The sequence below is a fragment of the Brienomyrus brachyistius genome, chromosome 23 (genome assembly GCF_023856365.1).
Source record: "Brienomyrus brachyistius isolate T26 chromosome 23, BBRACH_0.4, whole genome shotgun sequence".
Lineage (NCBI taxonomy): Eukaryota > Metazoa > Chordata > Actinopteri > Osteoglossiformes > Mormyridae > Brienomyrus > Brienomyrus brachyistius.
In genome coordinates this window covers 15,025,836-15,053,475 of record NC_064555.1, presented here as the reverse complement: position 1 = coordinate 15,053,475, position 27,640 = coordinate 15,025,836, and the positions used below count along the sequence as shown (strand labels likewise).

Below are 27,640 nucleotides of genomic sequence, written 5' to 3'. Positions count from 1 at the left end.
TGCTGTTAAAGTAAAAAAAAAAAAATAGAAGTCCTTTTGCTCCATTGACTACAGAAAGGTCGCTGTGTTGACAAGCAGAAAAAACGAAACCGACACTTTAGAGAGAAATGTAGTAATGGGTTTCGGAGAGCCGTGGTGAGAATAGTTGTGCTCTGTCGTAATGATAGTATCTGGTCTCTGGAAACAATGAAAAATACATATTAGCATTTGTGGAAATGTACACTGAGACCGAGACCCTTATCACATCTAACACAAACATACACAGTCATGCTCACTTTCATATTACATCATAGAATAACCTCACACACTGTGTGGTCACACACTCATGCATTGACGCGCAACACAGCAAAGGTGTCACGCGCGTACACTCGCGGTCCGGGAATTCTTAATAATTCATCCATTTATTAATTGTCTGTTTCACTTTTCGAGATGAGGTCCATGGCGCATATTAATAATGTCATTAATATATTTGTTTTTGTTATCGCTGCCATGGCTGTTGACTTGCATTAGGCAGAGCCTCCCGTAGACAGAAATAACTCATTACCATCATCCGCGAAACAGCTTCCGTATCCGTGAGCGCCTCCTATTACACGGATCCCCTGATGAAAATGGGAAGGGGAAATCTGTGAAGGTGTACCCCTCTCGTGTAATACATGTAAGGTACATCTAGGGATGTCGTCTGGGGTACATGTTTTCAGCTGCTCGGCACAACAGTGCATGTGTATCAATGGCCCCCTAGCCCCCTCCATTTTGTGCAAGTGTCAAGATAAATTTCTCCTTTGGGTGCTGTAAAAGATTTGTTTACTTTGGCCTTATATTACCGTGTCAGTGGGAATTGGGGCCAGCCTCGAAATATGGTTAGAATATTGAATTAAACTTGCTTTGCAAGGGGATGACTTTTGCAAGATGACTTTAAAAATCACTTTTATCGTTCATTTTGCGAACAATATTTACCCCCAAAAAACACATAAACATAAGAAATGCACATGGTTTCATTCTGAGCAGTTTGCTTGCTTTGTGGATGTTCATTGAGCCTCCTACTGCTCTACTGAAATGACTTCTCTTGAATTCCATAGAAGTTAAAATAAAAATGACACCCCCCATTTTTTTTTACTTTCCGGGGAGGGGGTATTTCATAAATCAGCTCCCTTTCTAAAGAGGAGGAGCCTCTGGGCAATTGTCCTTATTGCCAGGATTTACCCCAGACCAGGTCCCGCAGTCTTCAGTACCCGCACACCTCCTGTTGTCCTCGTGAAGTGAGGGAGGGGGCTGTTCTTAATCTCAGGAGCTCGAGGGCCAGATGGTCATCACTGCAATCCATTCGTGACATTGCCGCCCTTCTCCTTTCCAGGTTCCCGGGGGTGGCCAGTGACTAGGATCCCTCATGTAAAAACCAGTGGAGAGAAACGTAAGAGAATCCAAGCCATTCCTACCAGCGACATGGAGAACATTTTCCAGATGGCAAGGCAGTGAGTACCCCTGACGGCCCGCGGACTCCAAACTTTAATCCTGCAAATGTACCCTGCATCTTCAACACAGAACTGCTTTTCTATAATAAGGTCCTTCTGTCTCCTGTACTAGATTATGCCACACCAACCTATCCTCGCACCCTTCAAAAAAAGCTCAAAGCCTCTTTTTTCTTTCAGCTCTCTCTCGCTTTTTTTCACTGACGGTTTATTTGATCTCTAAATCTTCACTGTATATTCCAGAGCAGCATAACTTTACAAAAAACTCACCGATGTAAAACGGTTCTTCTTGCATCAAATCATCAATATGTCATTTCTGGGATAAGAAGTAGCTATAAATCTAATAGATGATTTATTTTTTAATCCGTTGCGTTGTGAACACAAGGTTCTTCTGAGAGGGTAACTGACGTTGTAATGAATAAAGGACCGGAGGAAATTGCATTTCTGTCACCAATGCAGGACACAGACTAAATTTCAGCACCTGCTATTACAAATGTGAAAGACATGAGATGTTAGGCCAAGAAATTGCACTTGTCTTTCCACCAGGTGTAACAGTTTTGGGCTGGTATAACATGTGAACCACTGCTGAGTCTGATCACGAACAGCCCCAGGAGTTACAAAATGCCTGATCAGGGGAATCTTCATTCGAGGAGCAGGAAGTTGAATGCCGTTGTAGGAAATGGCAGAATGGAGGTGTGGCAGAGGTCAAATAGGCAGGACATGCTTTGTAGGGTTGGCCACTGATTTTCATTCAGTCTGATACCAAATATTTCAATGCCAATTCCTACAACTGCAATTCATTTTGCTGAGCATGCGTGTTGAGCAGGGTGTGTGCATTGGTGCTGACAGTAAAATGTTACATTTTCCCAGTATCTGCTCCCGAGGCCCTGCCTAATAGTAGCATTTAAATTACCAGGTAAATAAAGTCGATATTTGGACATTAGAATCAATTGTCAAAAATTAGACTTACAGTCTGAAACAATCAATATTTCAGTAAGTATCTGCATATCCTTTAACGCAAAACACTGTGAAGAAGTGCTGTGGTCCTTTAAGTACACAGAGTAAACGAGCAAAGTAAAGTAAACGTGTTTAATGTGAAAAGTTGCTCATCACAACTTCAAAGCGCTAACCTAGAAGACTTCGTCGGTCTCACACAGACTAAACTGCTTACCGGCAGCAGCGCCGACGTCTCCAGTGTGGTGCTGTCCGCTTCAGAGGCCGGCGACAGCCAGCCCCGGGAGTGTTGCTGAAGTGCGGAGATGAAGGCTGGCCCATTGACGCCTGCTGAGAGCTCCTGTTCATCTCCCGCACCGAGTGGGCTAGCGTCGCATTCCACGGCCTCTCGTCGTCCTCTCCTTTAGAAATGCGATTATCCAGGCCTCATCTTTCGCAACCCCCTGCGGCCTCCAGATCTCACCGACTCCCTCGACTGCCCTCAAAGGTCTCACCCACCTTGCTGATCCGTCCTCCAAAAAAAAATAAACATTGGCGAGTAGATGGAATATCAAAATGAAATGGCGGTTCTGGCTCCAGCCAACAGCCCCCCCAACCAGGTTACATGGTCACTCACTGTGGGTGCTTTAATGGGTACCCTGACATCATTGTGGTCACCTCGAGTCAGCCCGCGAGTCAGTCTGATTGGCTCAAATGGCTGGACACTTCTTACAGCATCAGCAGTAGCACTAGCTCTACTTCCCAGAATGGAGCTTCCCAGGAGTGGTTGTTGGCTGGAAAAGGTCGCATAAACAGGCACTCTGGTCAGCCATACCCCTTATAATGCCTTCTTTTTTCATGTTTCCCACCTTTCTTTACCTTTAATGAACCTCGAGCATCACCGTACCTCAACCGGCTGCTTATGGCTCTAAATTTCCCAGAGTAGGCTTGACAGCAGCCATGTTGAGATGTTGGGTCACAACACTATTGCCCACAGCAACAGAGGTTAATTGCCCTGAATGTTGTATTAGCGATACAGTCTAATGGCTCTTAGTCATGTATCAAGAGCTCATTATAATGACAAGAGCACCCGCACGCTTAAGCCCCCCAATGCTAGTGCTTGTGACCTTTTTTTAGCGAGGCGCTAAACTGGTCGTTGTTTCACAAGTTTGTCTAGCAGGCATCGCGTACCTGTCACTGCATACAAGGTGAACTCTGCATACCCTATCACTTGGATCATTTGTTGAATGATGCAAGAACGCAGCTGTTTTTGCGTAACGATTGTCAGCATTCGGTAACAGTGCCAAAGCAGCCCCAATGACAGAAGCTGCTGGGGTTTGTGTATCCCTCTGATTGGACGACAGTGACTCCAGCCGTCGCCATGATGCTGAAGAGGGAAAGTGTGACATTGAGACATGACTAATGGCAGGCCATCTTTAATTCTCAAGCTTGGATTGAAAGAGAGCTGTGGATGTTCTCCCAGGCTATTGGGGTCTTGGTGGACCCAGCTAATTAGGGGATCGTCTGCATTCATCTCATTCTGCCTAATTGTACAAACTTGTATTTTTCTGCTTACTTGTTAAGGTTTTACATTACTGGCTGGTTGTGGCTCTTTGTTGCTGCTTTAGGTTATGGTATTTTTGTAATTTACTTAATTTTTTTTGATGTGACCAGTTACACCGAATCAGATTCCTTGTATTCGGGTTGTACATGGCAAATGCAGTTGGTTCTGATTCTCGATTCTGAATTCCTACATCCCTGAGGCCCTCGCACGTAATTCAGTGTAGCCCCCCACTCCCTGCCCTGGGGTAGGCAGTGGGGAGACTGGGAGCGTGCTGAGGCGTATGGCAGCCCTTTATCCCATCCTCCAACTAATGATGAATGACCAGACAGATGAAATCTAATAACTGTAACTGTAGGAGTTCACTGCGGTTAATTCGCGCGCCGATGGGAGTCTATTCACTTAGCAGCTATCATGAACCCCTGCCCTGGCTCGCTCAGGAGCCTAATTCACTTAAATTGCAGCTTTCATTCACAAGGAGGGGAGACATGGATGTATTTCTTTATTCCTGGGACAGAGAATTCATATGGTGTTGGGACCAGTCTGCCGTTTATCTCGACACATATCTCATTAGCACAATGACTCAGGAAGTGTTTGATGGATCCTTTTCAAACTCCTTTCGAACTTTGGTACTGATGAAATCGAAGCAGCGCCACAAAGTGGTGACAAAGCGAAGGACAGGTTGAGATGGAGATCTGGTGAATGTGATTACTTTGAGAGAAGTCACAGAAAGTTGGGCTTTTAATACAGATTTTTTTTTTGGTGAGAGTGTGGGGGGAGAAGGGATTCGGTGTGGGGGGCTGGGGGGTGGCATCTAGGGGATACATTGTTGTCATTCTGACAGCATCTACCTTTATTTAGTTAGTGTAATGTTGTTTTGTATTCTTGCTTTACATGAGGCTGTGGATCCAACTAAATTACGTTGTTAGTTGATCAAAGGCCACAACCAGGCTGTTTAGTTTCAAAACCAAACAAGACTTTCTGGGAGATACTGGCAGATTGAAGGAGGTGTTAAAAGAAGATAAACTTTTAATGTTTATGCCGTTCATTGGTTTTATTGCTCCACGTTCATGTAATATGAATGTTAGTTCAGTACTCTGTTCATTAGATGTACCTGCTCACCAATGCAAACAGCCAACCCTTCTGAACAGTCAATCATGTAACTAAATCATGTGACTACAGCTGAATATATGCAGCATGAAGACAGAGTCAGGAAGTTTGGTTATTGTGTGGCTAAACATTGGTGTTGGTTGTGTGTGCTTTTGAATGTGATGTGATTGTTGGTGTCTGACGTGATGATGAACACTTGATGGTGAACATCAGTGAACATCAGTGAATCGGCCGTTCTCCTGGGACCTTCACAGACTACCATGTCTAAAATATACAGAGGAATGGTATGATGGACACACCTAATCCAATAAATGGCATGTCTCTGCCGGAAAATGCCTCGCTAATGACAGAAATCAGACGAGATAGCTAAAGCTAGCGTGGAGGCTGCAAGTGCGCAAGAAACAGCCTGGTACTACAGTGGTCTACAGAATGACTGCTCTGAACAAGCCGCTCATCCATCCTTGAAGGAGTTCTGGAGGCAAAAGTGGGTCCAAACCCAATTCTAGCTAAGTGTACCTAATAAAGTGTCCGTAGTAAGTCAAGAGTATGATTTATTACCCCGAATGAACGGAGAGACATTAGTGTCGCACTGTTTTGTTGTTCATTATCTCTTCAGTAACCTTTGTCATGGTGATAAAGTCCCTGAATATTTAAGCAAGCATGAGACCTGGCTTTGGGATGGCCTCGTCTCCGGTGCGTGGCACGCGGAACATTGCCGGTGATGAATTATGATGTGGAGATGCTACACAGGGGGCAGAGAGAGGGACGCGCTTGGTGGGAACCACAGGTGCATGAGGGAGACGAGGCGTCGCAGCTAGAGACCAGCTCTGCGGCCCAAACCCATACCAGTATATGCTCTGGTGTATAGTTGCAAGAGCTGCACAGTTTTACTGAAGTGAAAATGGCAGGTGGTGGAACTAGGAGGTTATGGATCAATCAAGGAGCTGGTGGCCCACTTTGGTCATCGGTTTAGTAGCTGGGAGCCTCATGTCGGGCTGAGAAAGGTCGCCACGGCAACCTATCCCATCCAGTATGGCCCCAGTGTGGACTGCATGATTTTAAATTTGACAAAGGTAGATGTGCTCAGGGGTTCATAAATGTGCGATCTTATAAGCCCCACCCCTCCAAGCCCTGTGAAAGCGCTCTGACCCGCCCCACACTCTTAGCGGCTACAGACTCTGTGCCTGTAATCGAATGGTCACCGGTTTTAGCCTCATGGTCAGCGGTTTCACCATTGGGCCCTTGAGCGAGGCCCTGAACCCTGGTTTTCTCCAGGGACTGGCTAACCCTGATTACTCAAAAAGAAATGTGTGTTGCTTTGGATAAAAGCATTGGCCATGTCAGTGTTTCCTCAGGGAACCACGTTCATGTTCTTCCCGGTACAGAGAGCAAAAATGTGTACTGTCTGCGGGTCTCTCGGGACCGGATTGTGTAAAGTAGCTTTTGAACAGATATGGCCTGCTTTTGGTACCACGGGCCATACATCAGACACGTGTGAATTCTGGTTGCATGCAAGAGTAACCTGAGAGTCTGTCGTGTAGGTCTGATTGTGAGCAGACATGCGCCATGCTGAAAATGCATGCACGCAGTGCATCCTGTCCCCCCGTCCCCATGCTATAAAGATAAATGTAGGCATTAGTATGCTTAGTGTCACACCGCAGCTGCATGCTGGCCTGCCTTAATGTGTCTCCCGTATGTGTTAGCGCCCACTGCGTTAGCGCCGTCAATTGTCGCTCTCCGGCCAACCAGATTGAAGACGGTTAGCTCCCCCCTGGCGCAGCTGTGAATGAGCTATCCAGCAGGAGGCGTGTCAGTGCGGGCAGGCTGGCGGGATATGCGGGGGGGGGGGAGACTGGTGCATTGAGACTCCTGACGAGGAGGAGGATGCTTTGTTTCGCCGCTCTTACACCCCCCGATGCACGGCGATGAGCTGACAGCTCCTGACTGAGTAAATTCTTCTCTCAGGTAAATGAAAGTCCCCAGGGCCGTTCGTGCCGGAGCGACAAGAGACGGCGCATCGGACACGGCACTGCGACATCTTAAGCGCCACTGTCGTTCGCACTCCTTCAAATAAAACAGAAGCGGAGGGAAAGGGGCCGGCCGTATGTCTGCAATGTACAAACAAAAAGGCTCTGTACTCCACTGTACGAGGATAGCATTGTTAACTCCGTAAATAAGAGTATTCATAGTTCTGTTAATGTATACAAGTTTTATTTGATTAAAATGTACACTTTAAATTCATTTTCCACCACTTTAAAACATATCTGTTTGGGCATAACCCTAATCCCAGCCATGATGACCATAACCCCAACCCAGCCCTAACCATAACCATAAGTAACCAGACAAGATCAAAGCATTTTTAGCTTTTTGATTGCAGTTCCAATTTTTTATAAATTTGTATTTCCCATTGTGGGGATCAATAAATGGTCCTCACAATGTCAGAATAACAGGTTTTTAACACATTGTGGGGACATTTGGTCCTCAGAATGTAATGCATGCCTGGACCACACACACACACACACACGCACACACACACACACACACACACACACACACACACACACACTTAACTTAGCCTGAATTACCCGTTAGCTCAGGAGGACAGCGGAGCTCCTGGGGGACCTTCACAGGACGGCTGGAAAAGCCCCCAAACACACAGCCAAGTCCCAGCAGCTTCAGACATGCTTTTGAGATTTTGAGATGGTTTTCCATTAGCCAATGATGTCATTTGATTTAGTCAGTGACAGGGGAGGGGGCACTCTGGCGGCCAATTAGCTTTCAGGTGGGGCCCGTGCCCCTGTGACTCCGCCCCTTTGCATGCCCACCCTGTCTGCATCCCTGCCCTTTCTCTCTTTCTCCATGTGACTGTCCAATAAACTCAGCTCCAGGACCCTGAATCAGAGGTGCTTATTAATCACAAACAAAGAATTAATTACCCCCCGCCCATGTCATCCCCCTGTTCCCAGACATGGATGATTTATTCCTGTCTGCTGTCAGAGTTAAAAGAGGACTCCATTCTGTCCATCTTCTGTGCTTCACTGTCCCAGCTGTATGCCGCGTGGGCACGGTGAAAGTCTGTCAGCTGGACGCGGGTCACCGGCATCGTCGTGTGGAATGTCAAGGTGCTGGGGCTCGATAATCAGATGGACACATCCATCATAGCCAGGGTAATCAGATGCAGGCTTGTCAGGACGCCCCGAGCCTTGCCGTTCCAGACCTTCAGTAAAGCTGGTAGATGGAGATTCAGTGCTTTGCCAGAGTTTGGGACCTTAAGAGGAGCATTTAAAATGACTTTGACAAACTGCAGCAGAGCGGTCAACTGAAGAACGGGAGGAGCTGCGAATGCAGCTTGTGTAGGCCCGCTTCCACGTCTGCTTGCGTTTCAAGATTTATTTGTCACATTCACAATCACGCACTGTATGTCTGTGGCATGAAATACTGGATTGTGCTTGAAAGGAAACATGCAAAGCAAAGGAAAAATAAGAGTAAATAAGAATAAAGAATAAGAGTAAAATCAGTGCAAAACGGGCAATAAATGACAAAGAGCAGGATATCAGCATTTGCGAAAAAGATGTGTAATGAGGGCGAAGGGTGGCGTAAAGTGCATAAAGTTCACAGGTGCTTAGTGATGTCATCTCCTGGGGGAGGAGTCTTCGGACACGGGTTGCGGGTCCTTTCAGCCGCAAGTGCTGAGCTCATCAGTTCCTGATCAGTTCACCGCGTGTGACCCTTCATGAGCCTTGACTAGATGCATGGCAGTGAACGAGAATTTTAAAATCGAAAATTCGAAATGGGACTTTCCATACGGTCCCACAGCAATTAGACCGGCAGACTGGGCTAGTTTCATTCAGAGGTAGTAAGGAAGTCCCCAAACAGCCCCCACGGTACCCAAAACACCTCCCTGCAGCTTCACCCCCCCCCCCATCTGCATGCATTTCCTGATTATATATATGTGTGTGTTGGTCCAGATCCAGGTCCAACGCTGTTGTTTTGTTGGGGCCTCGCATGCAGTAAATCAATGTCTCTCAACCCAGTCCTTGGGGACCCCCAGACAGTCCATGTTTTTGCTCCCTCTCAGCACCTAACATGCCTGTCCCAGGCAATCGGTGTTTTTGATTGACTGCAGGCTGGGAGGGAGCAAAAACATGGAGTGTCTGGGGGTCCCCAAGGACTGGGTTGAGCAACACTGCAGTAACAAACCCTCTCAGTTAAGAAGATAACTGTGTGAGCAGCATCTGGGAATCTCTAACTTGCTACACACGTGACTGTGAGGGCCGGAAGACCCCGCCCATCTGTGGGAAACAGGCATCATGGAAGACCGCCTCTCCCTGCCATCATGGAGGGGGAAGAGCTCATTCTTATGAAGACCAAGGGATGCCAGTGAATGGTATAGCCGCTGTTACTCTTGGTGTTGTTTCCAGCTCATGGCTGAGTCACCAGAGTGGTTAAGCAGCCACCAACTTCCAGGAATTACTCTCAGAAGACACCCCCAGCCCTGCGCTGGTGGACGTGTCCATATCCTGCCTGACATGTGGCGGCATGTACCATTACCTATTAACAAGGGGGCCGGGTTACACTCTGGGAGCTGCTCATCCTGATTCATGTATCTCCAACTTGAGTACCCTGCTTGTTTTTTTTCCACCAAAGTATAGATATAAAAATTTAAAAGACATTTATAAGTGTAAGCAGTATTACTCATTTTCCTGTCTGCCTGCTAAGCGTGTACTTGCTGAGAGGAAGTGGATTTATTCACGGAGCTTCATTACGATCCTCTCGAAACATCAATTTGTTAATCTTACCCATTCATGCATACTACTCTCTGTAAGAACTCTACTGTGGAGGTGGGGCAGGGTGGGAGCAGGGGTGGGGGAGGGTGTTTGGGGGTGCCTCTCATCGGCAGAAAGGTCATTGGCTGCCCTCTCGAGCTGCCAGGGTGCGCAGTGTCTCCCTCCCAGCAAAGGCATTAAGCGCTTCATCGTGTTTCGGCGGCAGTGATATTGCGATAACTCTCTGGGGCCGTCATTTTCTCTTTCACTTCACCTTCTGCCGTTTTGTTTTCCGATGCGGGAAAAACTTGTTTCCCAAGCTGCGATTGAGAGGCGAAGTTACGTGTGTGTGTGTGTGTGTGTGTGTGTGTGTGTGTGCCTACACTAGCATGACCATCCGGAATGAGCCAGTCTGCCATCACCTCCGCCTCCCCCCCCCCCCCCCCCCCCCATGGAGATCACAGAAACAGCAACAGCTGATCCCACACCCCCAGACAGCTACATGGGGACAAAGGTCTCTCTCTTATACACTCATGAGCACACACTCACTCACACACCTGTGCAAAAACGCACACACAGGCTTCTTTAATATGTAGGGTAATACGTCTATTGTACACCTAAGTAGTACCAGCTGGGACCCTCTCTTCCATCCAGAATTGCTTTAAAGCTAAATATTTCTGCATTGAGAGAGGCCATTTCCTTACACCTTTGTGGTACTGAACCGTTATCTTTGCAGTTGTTGCTTCCCTAAGCTTTGCCGAGTCTGACCATTCCCATCTGACCTCTCTCACTAACAGGGGTTTTCAGACACTCAAATGCCATTTACTGGATGTATCCTGTTCATCGTGCTGTTTCTCCCTAAACGTTAGATGCCAAAGCGTGTAAAAAATAAGAGGAGAGCTGTTTCTGAGAATCGCAACACGCTGAAAATAACTTTGGACACACATAGTCACACAGTGCCTGAACCTCCTGACCTTGTGCGTGTTCTCCATGTGTTGACTCGCAGCCACATGACTGGCTGTTTGGAGGTAAACGTACCTAATAAACTGGCCAATGAGTGCATAGCTCTTTTCCCTACAACACAGCTAAACATATCCACATATACAAATTTATATACATGCCCTTATAAACACAAACACACCCACAGAAACTTGCACAGAGTATATGCACCTGTTTTGCCTATGTAGTGCATAAACACCGTATAGCACTGTAACTAAAGTCACTCACATTGTTAGACAAACACTGCCTTAAAACATTTCCTGCTAAGCAAGTGAAACGGAGCCTTTGACATTACCCTAGCCCAGCAGCGGTGATGTGCAATCCGCTCTGCTCTTAGGCACTACATTGTGCCTGGGATCAAAACAAGTCCTCCGATCTATACTCCGGAGCTGCTTATCCAGTACAGGATCGTGGAGAGCTTGGAGCCCTGGATGGTGTGTAGTAGGGATGGACATGGGATACTGGTCCATTACAGGGCACACACACACACACACACACACACACACACAAACGGGTGATTTAAAGACTCGAATTCGCTCAACTGCATGTTTTTGGACTACAAGAGGAAACCTGCGAGAATTATTCATTTATCAGGCACTTTTATCCAAAACGACACACAACTAAGAAAGCAAGGTCAGCTAGTCCCGGGGGCCAACGGTGAAATCACTCCACCAACCACAAGATCTCAACCGACAACCTTCTGATCACGAACCCATAATCTTAATGCTCGAAGGCATACACTCCAACCTAGAAACCTTCTGGGTATGAAGTATAGTGCTACCCACTGATTTTAACAATAGTAAAAAGCTCTTGTTGGCCAAAAAAGGTTTCAGACTGCAGCCCACAAATGCTCTTTCCATTCTTTGCCATTGAGCTGCTCTCCCATATCGGTACTGCTATGCCTTCCTCACTGCACCTTATCATTTAATTCACGTCATTTGAGTTTTGTTTTTCTTCCCTCCCTAGCAGTGAATGTAATTTCAAATCATAAATGGAGGTGGGGTCCGGCCCTGCCTGTGACTGATAAGGCGACTGTGCCTTTGTGATGTGGACAGGGGAACCGGTATGGCCTCCTGCTTTAACGTCTGGCTCTCCTGCCTGTCATGAAAGATTTGGTCTCACCAGCCAAAGTTTGCTTGGCCAGAACAAGGACGAGAGGGATGATTGTCTGAAACTTACACATGGCTGTGATCGTGCCTGTCTTCCCGGGCATATACTGGCCCTAGCTGAAAGCTGATTGGTTCCTGATGAACCCCCCCTGCTCTGTCACTCACTGAACCGAAGCACGTCATTGGCTAATGATAAGGTTGCCCCTTCTGCGTGAATTTTGGTCCCACTTATGCCCCTACTTTAAAATATTCTAGAATAACCTCTTCTTGTCCTCAATCTCTCATTCACTTCTAATTCCTCAACTTCCAGGACAACAACAGAAGTTCTTCTACCATCATTAAACGCCATTATGAAGCCGGCAAAGGCATTAATTACTTTAAAAGCACGATACAATGGATATAAGTATTATTCAGTCTTCATATCCCTTCCAGAAGACTTTCCATTTTCTTCCTCTTGCTATCTTCTCCCTCTATCGCTCTCAGTCTGTTCCTCTGTCTCCTGCTCGCTCTCGCTCTCTGCAGTCATTCCCCATCCTCCATCCATCGTGCCCCTGGATGTGTGAGATTCGGGCTGCCGCTGCGCGTGCTGTTCCCGTCAAAGCGGCGACTCCCGGCCCCTCTGAGAAATAATAATGAGTTTGACTCAGTGTGGGAGCCAGTGTCACCCCTTTTCGGCTCCTGCTAGGCCACAGACGTGCGAAAACGTGTGAAAATGTGACAAAACGTGAAAGGGCAGTGGGGGGGGGGGGGGGGGAGGGGTGACTTTGCTGCAGAGTGATTCAGAGATGACGGCGATGCATCCCAGTTCCCAAGGAATCTCTGGAGCAGACAGGAAATTAGCGCATCTTTAATCACATTAGTGCCTCCTCCATTGGGGTCCGCTACAAGGAAGGTGGGGGGTAAGGGGGGGTGTATATTCCCAAGCCTGGTTGTTGCAGGAGTCAGGCAGAGGGAGGTGTGAAACATCGTGTCGCGCTCCAGGTGTGTTTCAGAATCCCTATTCACAGTGTCGCATCCCTATCACAGGGGCTTCAATGGGGCACAGACTTCACACCCCCCCCCCCCCCCCGCCCCCCCACCAAGCCATCCACTCGATCAAATGGGCCAGTGGCCGAGTAGCTCAACAAGAATGTTATTGTACTAATAAGACAAAAGTCACAGGCTCCAATGCCCAGATGTGTGCATAACATATAACCTTTCCTTGTACTAGTGCCTGATAAAAAGCCCCCACCCCCAAAGCAGGGACTCCTTCATCTTTCCCTCCCATTTCGGACTGAATCTCGAAAATGAATCAATGTGAAAATGGAGCATTGCCTAAGAAGGCTACAGAGGAAAAGACAAAGTGAAGAGGAAGGCATGAGGCATCGTGAGTTGCCCATTAATAATGCATGGATCGCATATGTCCTGCTCTGTAAACTAGATCACCAACTGTGGCCGTTGGATCATGTGACATTGGGGGCTCCCCCGGGGGCTGAAGGGCCTTGGCTTTGACCGGCGCGATGGGAGAGCGCACCCTGCTGTCCTCAAGGCTGCCCAGAGCGGGGAGGAGTGTGTGTGTGTGTGTGTGTGTGTGTGTAGTTAGGGCAGTGACAGCAGCAAACCTCCTACCACTTCGGTCGGTGTGGCCGGCTTTGAAGATGATTGCATATTGCTTGGCTTTTGGCGAAGAAAGTGACGCGGTGACAGGAGTACAGTCAGGCAAAGTGACGCCCGCTTAGGCACGGAGTGTACCACCAGCTAGCAGCGGGGGAGGTCTCGTATCCATTAACATGGCGATGCTTTTTCATCACACTGTCACTCGCGCTCTATGAAATGACTTTTTTGACAGATGTACCCTTTTTTAAAGCTGCAGAGTTTACCAAAGAAATCTGTGCGCCTCACTCGAGGATACGACTTGGGATTGAAAGCGGCAATCTTCAGCCACAAACCTGTGCCTACCTGCTGTGCACGGACGTGGGAGAGGCCCCGGCCCAGTGGTTAATATTGTCCTCTCACCCCCCCCAAACCTGCCTAACCTTGTCCCCATGCTTCCCCAATGATCATCCCGGTTTTTAGTGAAGTGCTGCTTTTAAACGGCCCTTATCAGGGCCAGTTCTATGGGACTTAAGAGATGTCATACTTCATACAGAGGTACCAGCCTTATGATTAGCCAATGACATGTTTTGAATCGGTGAGTGACAGGGGAGGGAACTGATTGGGGGGCAATGGTAATGATTGGAGAGGTAATGGTTTAAACAAGCCTTGGTTCCTCTCCACACCCCCCGTCTGACCCCCATCCTCAGGGTCACGTACACATTAGTCCACATACACAGAAACGCTTTTCTTTATCAAAAGCTTTTTTCAGTGTTGACCACGATCATTTATTCTGCCACTACGGCTTTCACATGCCCCATTGCTCTTTGCAATATTTTCATAAAAATTGAATTTCCTCGTGCTCTCATAAAATCTGAATTTCATCTGGCTGCCGGAAGGCCATTGAAAACCAGAGTAAATAACCTCACAGAAGCTATCCCGAGAGATGATGATGCAGAGTTAGCTATCACAGAAAAAACGTTCCAGATTCCTGTTTCGAAGGCCCGAAACCCTCTGGGCTGGTGCGTCTCACATAACCTGCAATCCAGGCTGCAACAGAGGAGTCGATCGTCAAAACCCAAGACAAAGACGTCCAACGCGATCTCTGCATCTTTCACAACTAACTTTAACAGCCAGAGAATTCTTTTGACATCTAATTCCTAGGAGAGCAGTGAACGTCATTAGTTAAACTCTTTTTTTTTTACCCATCATGAGACAGAGGAAGGGACAAGAAAATCAAATATAATTCCGACAAGTCGCTGTGCAAAACAGGAAAAAATGTCGGACCAGACCTCCTGGCGTTTGACTCTAATTGCACATCCGTGACTTTATATGCAGTATATGCTGTTTGGCTCATGCACAAAGAACCTCTCTCCCATCACTAAGGATGGTATTCAGCTTCCAGCAGAAGACCGAGGGGGTCAGCACTGCACTCATGAAACGCAGCCCGACTGATGAGAATGAACGCCCAGCCAATGGGCTCCCAGCAGGCGCAGTTTTGCACGTTTTAATTGGGGAGGAGCAGACAAAGGATAGTCATGATACAGCATTGGGGTGCTTGCTAGCGTCTTGGGGTGCTATGGCACTAACAAGGAGTCCATTTGGGCTCCCCTGTTCCCACAATCGCAAGAAAAATAAAACCTATGCCTTTCCATGGGAAAAATGTCGCCCATTACTTCCTCGATGTAGCTCAGCACAGGCAGCGTCGGTCTCCCTCTCCGCCCCTTGTCATTCTCATGTGTGTTGTCATGCGGAGTCAATAAATCCGTAACAAATTACAAAATGCAAGTACCTCAGATTTAAAGTTCCAAAGGACGCAATTGTCTCGTACTGCTAGTTATATTCTGCTTTATTGCGTTTCCTACCCTGCTGCAAGAAATTATTAACACTGCAGAACATGTGTTTTTTTTCTACTGGGTGGATATACCTGAAACGACACATTCACACAATGCCTTGGGGGAAATCTACCACTTGGGCCCGTCTCAGTGTCCTAAGAGGCTACAGCTCTGAGTAAGATGTGGCTTTCTGAAGGAGAGGCTAGGCTACTGTGTCAGACATTATATCTTCCAAACCGCTTCGCCGGCTGAGTGGAGGCTTCCTCCCAGCAAAACAGAGCCCTCTCTTTGTAGGTTGACTTGTTGATGAATTCTCCCAATAGCCGATGGTCGCAATTAAAACTAGAGCCCCGGTGATTAAACAGACTGCTTCGTTTACGCAGAGGGAGCCACATTCTAGCGATGCTCTTTAAAAGTCGCGAAACGAGCTGTAGAGAGGCGGTCACCTCTGTGCCTGTGAGGAGAAGGCATCGAGAGTCCATCTTCTGTCTCGCTCACAGCTTAATGAGTCCTTGCTGAAGGAATTCGGGTTTAAAGTCATTTTAAATTGGGGAAAAACATAAATTATAGATAGATAAATAACTGCACGTCCAGAGCTGGGGAACCCTAAGAATTGCTCTGCAGCAGATCAATTAAGAGCTATGGTTTGCCGGCGGCTATAACGAGCGTCACGAAGCAGTCAGACGCCGGGCAGAAAAGCGCCGGACTAAGAGCCATGTGAATCACAAAAAAAGTCAACTTCCTTTGATTGATCATCAGTTTTTAAAAAACTTAAACTAAACCTATGAGTCATTACAATAAAATCTCCGCATGTAGCAGCCTGAAGATCGATGGTGTGCTTCATCTATCCTCAAACTGTAACCCACGTTGAAAATGCTTTCGGGCTGCAGAGATGTGCGAGGGGTCGCCGTGCACGTGGGGGCCCTTTTCCCGGAAAGTGTTTACACCGCCGCAATCAGCAGAGGGTAATATCATTATTATTGTGATTGCGATTAATTAGATTATTTTGAGTGAGCTCTGACGAGCTGTTCCTTCTGATTAGAGATGGCCTCTGTGTGAAAGGCAGATCTGACGGCTCGTAATTCCAAACGGGGGGTAGGCGGGGGGATCTCTGACTCACGCGGGCCCCCCTTGACGCGTTTTTTTCCTGCTCGGAGAATTGCTTTTGGCGTGATCCATGCCGATGACAAGCCATGGCAAAGGAGCCTCCTGGAGATAAACGTGTTCTGGGCGGCTGTCACAGTGGGTTTGGGTCACCTCATATACCGCAGGCAATCAGAACAAGCCCCCTGCCACCAGCCACCAGCCACCCCCTGACACACACACACACACACACACACACACACTCGACTACTGGGAAACCATGCCGGACTATTTTAAGATAATGCAGAACCTGTGACATTAGCGTTTTCACTTTAAATCATCATAATGCTGTAGGGATTAATTAGTGTCATTTGCTATGGAATGAAATAAATTAAATGAGGCACATTTATATATATCTGTCAATTTTCTTTACTGCTTATCCAGTACAATGTCACAGTGGGACTGTGAGACTGTAGTTAATCCCAGAGAGAACTTTATTGGAAACACGAGAAGTGAGGTGCGGATTTAATTCTGCAGTGTGTTGAGTAACTGTGGTTTTGTATTTTTTGTATACAGTCCAGGTTAGTACCCCGACATCCCTGTCAGACAGCTTCCTCTTGCATCCACAGTTACTCCAGTTGGATGTGGTCCGTTGTTTGTGGTGGTATGACGACATTACCCAGGATACCGTGGCTCTCGATGCACCACAAAGACTTGCTGTCCTGCTCACAGATGCGCCAGTGAGACACGCACCAACAGTTTGTCCTCGTCATGTTGTGTGGATTGCAGTATTTTATGTATAACTGTGCTATTGCTCTGCTAATTCAGCTCTTACTCGTGGAATGTGCCACCAGGCCACTGGTACCCTAATGAGCAGCGGTTTCCATTTCATTGCCCAACCCCTGTATGTATTCACTGTTGCTTTGATTTAAAAGCTGCTTTTGTATATATTGACAGTTTTACTGAAGACATGTAGTTACGTTAAATATATTTTTCTGTTTGGCCTATGTCTCCAAGATTTAATGTCATGTGAATTTCTGAGCCATTAATTCCAGCGGTTAATTTTCCTTGTCCTTGAAAGCAAAATATTAGTAACCATTCACGGAACATTTCCTTTAGACCGAATTCGATACAGTTTACTAGTATTGATCCGGTTAACAGCTAGTGGATTAATCTCACTAATAAATCAAGTTTAGACAGAGGCATCTGAGGACAGCTTGGTCTGTTAGCTGGAACATCATGTAGTGATAGGTTTGAGTTTTCAAATGGGAATTGAAATGATTATATTAAAAGCAAAGATGCTTCGGGTGTAATCAGGTTTGAAAGAAATTGTGCTTTATTTTCCAGTTGCTTTGGAATGCTTCTTTTCACATATCCCATCATGCCCTTCTTTGAGACACACACATACGATACTGTGCAGAAGTCTTAGCCAATCAAAGAACACGATGTCCAAATGATCTTCATGTTGCTATAAAACTATGATGCCTGTATGCCTGTCAAAGCCTGTCAGCTTCACAATTTCAAAACCTCTCCTAACGTCAGCCCAGACTTTGCAGCAACCGTCCAATGCATTTATGAATTTTTTGACTCAACCACAAGCACATTTCATATAGCAAATCAATACCCCATTGACTTTTTTTTTACCTAAACTAATTAATCATTACAGTGAGCTGGTGGTAAAACGTAACAAATACATGGAACGCCTGAGGTGCCCCAAAGGAGAGGTATCAGAAGAAGATGTTCCTGCTACTCTTAGTTTACAAATGTTTTAATGGTACAATGTGTGTTTTTGTTCACTACCCAGATAAATAGCTTTAAGCATTTCCTTTGACTGCCTCACACTTTGATACAGTACTGTATATATGGTTAAGAGTAAAGCTTGGGGTCAGAGTTGCCCCTGTCGAGTTGCTCTCCAGCTGCATTTTAAGGTGGGGTTAAGAGCTCAGTGAGGATGTGATTCTTCTGCCAAAGATGGGATTGGAGCTAACCGCCTTTTGATTATAGGCACAGAGACCTAACCCACTGAGCCACACAACGCTTCCCATCAGTGTAGGTACTGGAAACACACCCTTTTGGGAAGATGCGTCCACCCCGCTATCTTTTTGCTTGGGGAGTGTCACTTTCACGCAGCCTTTTCATGCACATTAGTGACTTCTCCAATTTTCCCGCATCGCTTTCATGTTCGTCCTCCGCCAGCGATTCCCGGGCAGCCAACGAATCGTCTGCCGGTGTCGTTGGACACGCTGGAGTCCCGCTGTGGTGCTGAGAGGGCCTGAACGAATCGCCCAATCACAGGCCTGGTGACCTGGCCTGTTTTCATTGAGATATGAAGGCAGCTAATTTGGCATGGTGTGTGGCGCAGTGGGTTAGGCTGCTAGTGTTGTCATCAGAAGGTCACTGGTTCACATCCCAGATTCAGGGATTTGATTTTTTGCAATTGGGCTCCTCAGCAAGTCTTTTAACCCCCAGCTGCTCCTGGAACCGTCTGACCAATTATAAGCTCTTTGGATGTAAGTTTCTGCTAAACAAATACGTTGTAATTCAAGCTTCCTGTGACTGTGCCGGGAAGTGAGCGACAGAAACCGATATGCTGCTAAAGAAATGGGCGTCTTTTCATTATACCTGTTTTTCTTAAGTTTCCAGACAATTGATGTTTCAGCTTGATGTATTATTCAGTAAACTCCAATGAGGTCAACGCCAGCAAGAGTCCAGGAAATGGGTTAGGAGTGACTAGCCAGCATGCTCAGACGCTGTCTGTCCCCCCATCCTTGCCCCGAGTCACCTGCCGACTCGACACTGTACAGCAGTCTCCCCATTCTGACAGCTCAGTGGCGGTGCGGCTGGGTTGCACCACCGGGATAATTATAGGCAAGCTCAGAGGGTACCCCCCCCCCCCCCCCCCCCGCCCCATACTCCCCATCTCACGCTTTACCTTTGCATGCAGTTCAGTTTCAGTCCTCCGTGTCACTGCATCAAGATGGGGCTCATGCAGATATACCCTCAAACTATAATAATAATAATAATAATAATAATAATAATAAAAGGTGATGCAGAGGGATTATTATTTTTTAATTACAGATGCTATTATCCAATGTAGCATACATTTTGGGAGAGTCAGTCAATCCCTCGAACAATTTGGCAGTTCAGGAGACTTAAAATTTGAAAAATGACTAGCGATACCAGCATATGTTGTGTTTTGGTGCTGGTATGCTGGTCATTTTTTCAGCAGGGTGATAAATTACTGAGAAAAATAGTTACGTTAGCTGCATTGCTACTTGTAGTTAGCTACTTCTCAATACTGCAATTTAGGGTTAAGAACTTTGATGAGGGACGCAATGTGAAACCACTGTGACATGTATACGTTTTGAACTGGGGAAGTGTCCCAGATGCAGGAATAGTTCATCAGGACTTTCATAGTACATACTGGAAAATCCTTTGCATTTTACACAAACATGTATAATACTTTGAGTTTTCACTTATTGTAAGTGCATAATTGGCATTTGAATTGGATGTCAGTCATGGCGCCTGGATGTCCAGAGGCCGGATTGTGTGGAGGAGGAGTTGAAGCTGAACAGTACTGAGCTTCTTGATGTTGATGTTCCGTTTTCAAGGCTATCAATTAGCCAGCATCATGCAACCATGTGCAACTGGCTGGCATCATGTGACTGTGTGACTGGCCGGCATCATGTGACTGTGTGCGACTGGCCGGCATCATGTGACTTGTGACTTGCCTGCGTCATATGGCCATGTGCAACTGGCCAGTGTCATGTGACCGTGTGTGACTGGCTGGTGTTATGTTGTGACACCAACCCCCCCCCCAAAGACTGAGCCCCATGTGCTTATGTGCAGCTTGTGGTGGAGTCCTGACTCTGGAGAACCATCCAGCAAGCTCTTTCATTGCTTAATCACGATCGATTATCACCCTGAAAAGAGGGAAGGAGATTCGCGGGACTGCGCCTTGGAGATCGCTTGCGGGAGCGGACCTTAGAGAGAGTTCGCGGGACTGTACCTTAGAGCAAGCTCGCGGGAGTGGGCCTTAGATAGCGCTCATGGAACTGCGCCTTAGAGAGCGTTCAAGGGACTGCGCCTTAGAGAGAGCTCGCGGGACTGCGCCTTAGAGAGAGCTCGCGGGACTGCGCCTTAGAGAGCGCTCGCGGGACTGCGCCTTAGAGAGAGCTCTCGGGACTGCGCCTTAGAGAGAGCTCGCGGGACTGCGCCTTAGAGAGCGTTCACGGGACTGCGCCTTAGAGAGAGCTCGCGGGACTGCGCCTTAGAGAGCGTTCAAGGGACTGCGCCTTAGAGAGAGCTCGCGGGACTGCGCCTTAGAGAGAGCTCGCGGGACTGCGCCTTAGAGAGCGCTCGCGGGACTGCGCCTTAGAGAGAGCTCGCGGGACTGCGCCTTAGAGAGAGCTCGCGGGACTGCGCCTTAGAGAGAGCTCGCGGGACTGCGCCTTAGAGAGAGCTCGCGGGACTGCGCCTTAGAGAGCGTTCAAGGGACTGCGCCTTAGAGAGCGTTCACGGGACTGCGCCTTAGAGAGAGCTCGCGGGACTGCGCCTTTCATCAGCGCATTCATTAAATGTCTTCAGAGGTGCGGCGAGAAACGTTCCCATTACCTAATTACACCGGGTGTGAACAAATGGAGTCTCTAAGAGAGCTCCAGGTCTGCCATTGTACAGCTGGTCTAACGATGGCTTCACAATCAATCGCCCCGCTATTCATGAATAATCAATTTTTATCCGCAGTCAGTCTTGATTAATAGTCAGATGGCCTCTGTTCAGAACTTTCCACTGCCTCCTTCGAACAAAGGAGCATGAGAAGTAGAATCTTCCCCAACAGGGCCGGCGAGCCCCCCGACGCATTCCTCTGGAATATCGGCCTTCTCCGTGTTTTGGTGTTGTTGTTGCCGAGATCCAGTCATCATTATCTCAAAGTGAAATGGTATTGCTGCTGAGGGTGTGATCCAGCACTCAGGCGGGGGGGGGGGGGGGGGGGGGGGGGCACAGACAGGAACAGAGAAAAGGGAATAAGAGTGGGAAGCAGGAGTCGCACTGTTGTTAGGGTATCTGGAGATGAGCTCCGAGAGGGTGAGGCAGAAGTAGGTCACCATGGCTGGGGGGGCGGGGGGCACAACTCAGAGTCAACACAGACAGCTGAGCCGCGGATGAAACTGGGGGGGCGGGGGGCACGACTCGGAGTCAGCTCAGACCCGCTGGCTAAACGGTCAGGGGCTGCGGAGGATTTCACAGCAGACAATGCAGCCTGGTCACTGCGTTTCTCTATTTTCCCAGGTTTTCAAAAGAACAACTCTTGAGGCTAGAGGTGAGGTTCTAATGCACTGCGAGGTTCTTGGTTTTCAGTTCACATCTATGATATAATGCAGGCATGCAAATTTACATTGCTTAGACACATTTAACCAAAGCATCATGTGCATGAGAAAGCCTCAGGAGCAATGAGGTTTAAGGGTCCTACTCAAAGGTCCAAGAAACAGCTCACTCAGATACCCCTGGGATTTGAACTGGCAACCTTCTGATCACAGGCATGGAGTCCTAAGCCTCCCAGGAGCACATTACAGGTTTCATAGGGAAATTAATCAGATGGAACTTTCATTGATGTTGTTTAGTTGAAGCCAACATGGTTCCTCACCATGATACACAGATTAACGGCTCTGCTCCGATTTTGCTCCGACCGTCTCCTCGGTCTCCGGAATCACCGCACACGAAAGTTACTGACATTTACTGAACAAATGAGGCACACCAAAGCATCCATCCATCCCTTTCCTGAACCGCTTTCCCTATTCTGGTTACAGGCACAAAGCAGGGAACAACCCAGGATGGGGTAGCAACCTCTAACAGGGCAACAACAAAGCATGTTTAGAAAGATTTCAAGTATCAAGGGCAGGGCAGATGAGGCTAGCTGCTCATCAGTGACATTTTTTTATGGAAGCGGGGGCAAAAAGCAAAGACCATATCATAATACAGAATGGCCGACCTAATTATTAATCACTGATATGTTTTGAATTGGTTCATTTGGTTTAAATGAAATACAGGGGAGTGGACAGTCCTGAGGCTAATCAGCTTTCAGCTGGGGCCAGTGCCCTTATGGCCCCACCCATATATCCCCCATCCCCCCCACTGCTCATCATTTTTTACCAGTTCCATACTCTTCGGAAGCAATTTTCTTAAAAACTTAATCTTGCCATTAGCGAGGAGTCTGGAGGAGACTCGAGGTACCATCGAGGTAAAAGTGGCACCCAAGCCATATCTTTCACTCAAGTCCCGGGCCTGTAATCCTCCTTGCCCCCTAAATTGCACTCATCATAGCTCTTGTGAAGTATGAGCACTTGCTTCCCGGATTACTAGCTAAACCGCCAAAGTAAATGTGGCAGCGTTTAAAACTGAAGATGAACCATGAAGCATCTCCCATGAAGCACTGGGTTCTGCATGTGTGGGTCTTTCTGTCATTTACCCATCTGGCTCTTTTACCATGAGGCCTCAGGTGGCTTCATTCATATTTTTTGAAGGAAAACGTGAGGTATGTTTGCTGCATTTGGCCCCCCAGTGGTCTTTTTCAGAACTGTGGGAAACATCTTCGTTTTGTTGCTAGGGTTTCGAGCCAATCACTTCAGTGCACGCTACTTTTGTAGATGGAGACGAGGCTCCTACTGGGCCCCCTCCGCCTTAACGGGGATCTGGCTCCTACTGGACCCCCTCCACCTTAATGGTGATCCTGGCTCCTACTGGGCCCCCTCCGCCTTAATGGTGATCCTGGCTCCTACTGGACCCCCTCCTCCTTAATGGTGATCCTGGCTCCTACTGGACCCCCTCCACCTTAATGGTGATCCTGGCTCCTACTAGACCCCCTCCGCCTTAATGGGGATCCTGGCTCCTACTGGACCCCCTCCGCCTTAATGGTGATCCTGGCTCCTACTGGGCCCCCTCCTCCTTAATGGTGATCCTGGCTCCTACTGGGCCCCCTCCGCCTTAACGGGGATCCTGGCTCCTACTGGACCCCCTCCGCCTTAATGGTGATCCTGGCTCCTACTGGACCCCCTCCGCCTTAAGGGGGATCCTGGCTCCTACTGGACCCCCTCCGCCTTAATGGGGATCCTGGCTCCTACTGGACCCCCTCCGCTTTAACGGGGATCCTGGCTCCTACTGGGCCCCCTCCGCCTTAACGGTGATCCTGGCTCCTACTGGGCCCCCTCCGCCTTTATGGGGATCCTGGCTCCTACTGGACCCCCTCCACCTTAACGGGGATCCTGGCTCCTACTGGACCCCCTCCACCTTAATGGTGATCCTGGCTCCTACTGGGCCCCCTCCACCTTAAGGGGGATCCTGGCTCCTACTGGACCCCCTCCGCCTTAACGGGGATCCTGGCTCCTACTGAGCCCCCTCCACCTTAATGGTGATACCACCTGGCCGCATTAAACATAGGACCCACTTTATTCTCATGCCTTGGGTGGGACATCTTTGTTAAATCCGTTCCCCGACCCCTAGCCTCCTCGAGGCCTCTGTGATGAGTTAATCATGACAGAATGAGAGGGAGGAGACTGGAGGTGAGGTGATATCAGCAGCCTAAACCAGCCCTCAGCAAATGGATCCAATCAGTGGTACCGACTGTCATCTCATATTGCTCAGTAATGGCATATGAGCATATGATATATTGTAGATATTCTCAAGCTTTTATGAAATACTAAATTTTAATAAAAGTTTGTTGGCAGTCAATGAGCATGCTGTATCTGTGATCAGAAGGTTCTTGGTTCAAATCCCGGAATTGGCAGGGTGATTTCACCATCGAGAGTTTAACAGAGATCCATAAACCCCCAGGTACTGTCTGACCCTGCTTTGTATGTCACCTTGGACTAAAACGTGTCTGATAGATCAATAAAATGTAATGTTTCAGCAAATATCCTGTTGCTTTTACCATCTTTATATAGTAAAAGATTACCTATTATTATTATTATTGTTATTATCCTTGTTGTTGTTCCTGTTGTCGTCATGAGAGTTCGGCCTATGAGGGGACAACGGACGCCAAGATGAACCCAGGAATAAAAATCAAACAGGTGCTTCAAGGCTTTGCTTCTGGCTTGACAGCAAACCCATCAGCATTGGATGGTAGTTCAGGCCCAGGGAGTAAATGTTCAGGCCAAGATGTTGCTTTTGTTTGAGTACTCTGTGTCTGTGACTGTCATACTCAACTGACTCGCTGAGACAAAGTCCTGGTCTGGACTTTTCCTCTCCGTACCTGAATTAACCCACCAATACCTATCAGGATGTCGTCATCAGCACCACCGCACAGCCAAGTCATGAAGCAACCATTTTCCTGAATGGGGTGAGGGGGTGTTCAGGTGTTGGTAGCGTTGCCATGCCGACCTGCCCCCAGGAGACAGGAGGAAAGTGGCAGAGAGGGACTGTCAGTCACAGGGAAAGTTAACGTGGGTGACAGAGTGCTTATAAGGCGCCGCCCTGCAGGCCATTTTTCTTTCTGAGTGTGTCAGCCAGAGGCAACCTGGTACATGGGCCTATGGGAGCCATACACACACACATACACAGCATGTATGTTTGGATCTGAGATACCATTCTAACACACACAGGGTCAAAGCCCTCCTCTACTTCAGTGTTTCTGCTCCTTCGACTGAACCATCCAGAAAAGCTGGATTAAATAAACATCCTTGCTGTGCGGTCGAAGATTGTTACATAAAAAGATTCATGTGGCGCTGTTTATAAAGTTCATAACAGCAGCCGTCGATAAAAAAATTGCTACATTGAAATAACGGTCTTAAGTACAATCATTTAACTCCATTTCAGTGGACATTTCTGTCAGCGGTTTGGGCTGGAAAGTGTGCTTGCAGTCATAAGCGCGAAGAGTCTATAATTCAGAATAAATTGCCAATTAAAAATCCAAAGCATTCAGCTGATGCTAATTAAACCACCTTTAGTTTTCCTAATACTTTAAGCATTGATTTGTGCATTTTATTGCTTTAAGTGATGCAGCATTTCTTGGTTTCTCGTATTAATTGCGGTAATTGGTATTTTAACAGTAAGTTTATTATGGTTATTGGACGTTACGTTGAAAGATTAGTTTGTGCTAATAAATGAAATGTAATGCTGCTGGTCACCAAGCCAGAGTCGACGCCCAGGACTGGCTTTCCTACTGTCATAGAAAGGCAAATAAATATATCCTCGTTCAGCCTCATTATTTCCTGGCGTGGTGGTGGAAAAAAATGGCATTTTGCCTACCTCTCCCCTCCTGGGCCACTCATTACCGCCACGGGGCTGGTTCGTCAAATTACATTAACTCCTGATTGGGTAATTAAACCCCTGATATGCAGCCATACACCCCCACTGCAGCTCGCCGGCACGTCCCGGAACACGCCGGAACAAGTCGCAATCCACAGGAAGTCAATTACCTCAGCTTCCTGTCTGTGAGGTGCCGTTCTCACCAAGACTGAGCTTGCGTCGCTGTGAGCGACAGGGACTGTTAGTCCTCTCTTTTTGCTTTTCATGATTTCTTCCTCTACTTCCAACAGCAAACCGGTGACTGTTTTTCATCTTTGAGAAAAGTGCCATTAATGAACAGAATCAAAAATCACAAAAGGCTCAGGGCCGACTGGTAGCTCCTGTTTGGCCGTCGATGGCATCTTCGCCGCGAGAGTTAGTTTGTCTCTGAACTGGGAGAGTCTGCCTGCCCCTGTCGTACAGGACGAGCTCCTTATGGGGCAGCAGAGGTATGGCTTGTCACACAGAATTAATCTGATATGATCGGCATATCAGACAAATGTATGTCCGCACGTGGAAACTCAAAACCCGTGCCTCTGGCAGTGTCTAACTGGCGTGTGCCGTTTTGATCAGTGGTTCGGACCGGCAGTAGTTCTGGAGTAGCATTTTGGGAGCTCACCTGCCAGAATGGGTCGATCTCTGAAGTGCAATTATGCAACTTTCTGTCAACATTGTTAATTGTCGTGCATGTTGTTTGCCTACCGCTGTCATCCGTGATCGTTTAATGAAATCAGGAGAAGATAAACATCGTGGGCTTTTGCACATACCCCTGTGTACTCAGAATTTTAAAGTTTAATGTGTGTACATGGAGCTGCTCTTCAAATTTCAGATGAAGCTGAGGATTAGGCTACGTGCTGGAGACCCCGTTGTGTAAACATGGCCGAAGTGAGGGATCTCTCTCTCTGCTTCAGTGGCTCAGGTGTCCGATCCGATGTAAATGGCATCAGTGGAAAGCTGCAATACTTCAGTCTGAAGTGTTAAATTACAGTGGGTACTGTGTGCTTTGCTGTCACTGTTCTCATTAAGCGTAATGTGCTCTGGTCAGTGGGCTTGCCTGAGTATGGGGTTGCAGGCTGTAGCTAACGTACTTTATCCTCATGCATTTAGTCCATATAGGCATATAAACAGAGACCCGGATCATTCACACGACGGAGTGCCGCTCATGTGGTAACCTAGCAACACCAGGGAGAAACGGCTTGCGTTTTTGATGGCCTCCCGCTGTGGTGTGCCGCCAAGCGTGTGCATCTGTGTCTGTGTGTGTGTGTGTGTGTGTGTGTATGTGTGTGTGTGAGCATGTGTGTCTGAGTTTGAGTGTGACAGTGTGTCTATGCGTCTCTGTGTGTGTGTCTGTGTGTGGGTTATGTATATATTACATTGTGATAAAAACTTGCTATTTTGACGTTCTAGGCACCATGTTTCGGTCCCCACAAAGGGAAACTCAGTTTTATAAAAATCTGTAACTAAAATCAAAAACTAAAAATGTCAAAAGATATTTTGTTTGGTTCCTTATGGTTAAGGTTAGGGCTGGGTAGGGGTTAAGGCTGTTATTCTTGGGATTAGAGTTTAATTGAATGGATGGAGTACCCGCAAAGATATGGATGCAAATGCGTGTGTGTTTGTGTCTGTGTTTGTGTGTGTGTGTGTGTGTCCCTTCGTGAGATTGTTTCCTTTCCACAAGTGCACAAGAGAAAGAAAACAAGTGAGCCCCTTGCCAAGCCCAAAGCCATTAGCCCACGCTTCCAGGTCGATGCCAGACACACAAGGGCTGCCCGGGCTCGCCACTCCATGTCGGGTGCGATGCCCCCTGCCCCCCACCCCACCCCAGGTGCCTCAACACTTTCTCTTATTCTCACCTCCAGGTAGCCAGAAAAACAGATCAAAAGGAGAGCCAAGGCAAGCAGCCGCCAGACACAGAAAGCTACTGTAC

General features: G+C 47.6%; 1 protein-coding gene across 4 annotated transcripts in view; it reads left to right on the top strand.

Annotated features, from left to right (window-relative positions):
• The window catches only part of dlgap3 (discs, large (Drosophila) homolog-associated protein 3), a 101,476-nt gene that overhangs the window by 53,018 nt on the left and 20,818 nt on the right, over positions 1–27,640 (top strand). For all 4 annotated transcript variants that reach the window (XM_048993399.1, XM_048993401.1, XM_048993403.1 and 1 more), the window contains one exon: positions 1,352–1,469. The gene's annotated coding sequence lies outside the window, so the exon portion shown is untranslated. The remainder of the gene's footprint in view (positions 1–1,351; positions 1,470–27,640) is intronic.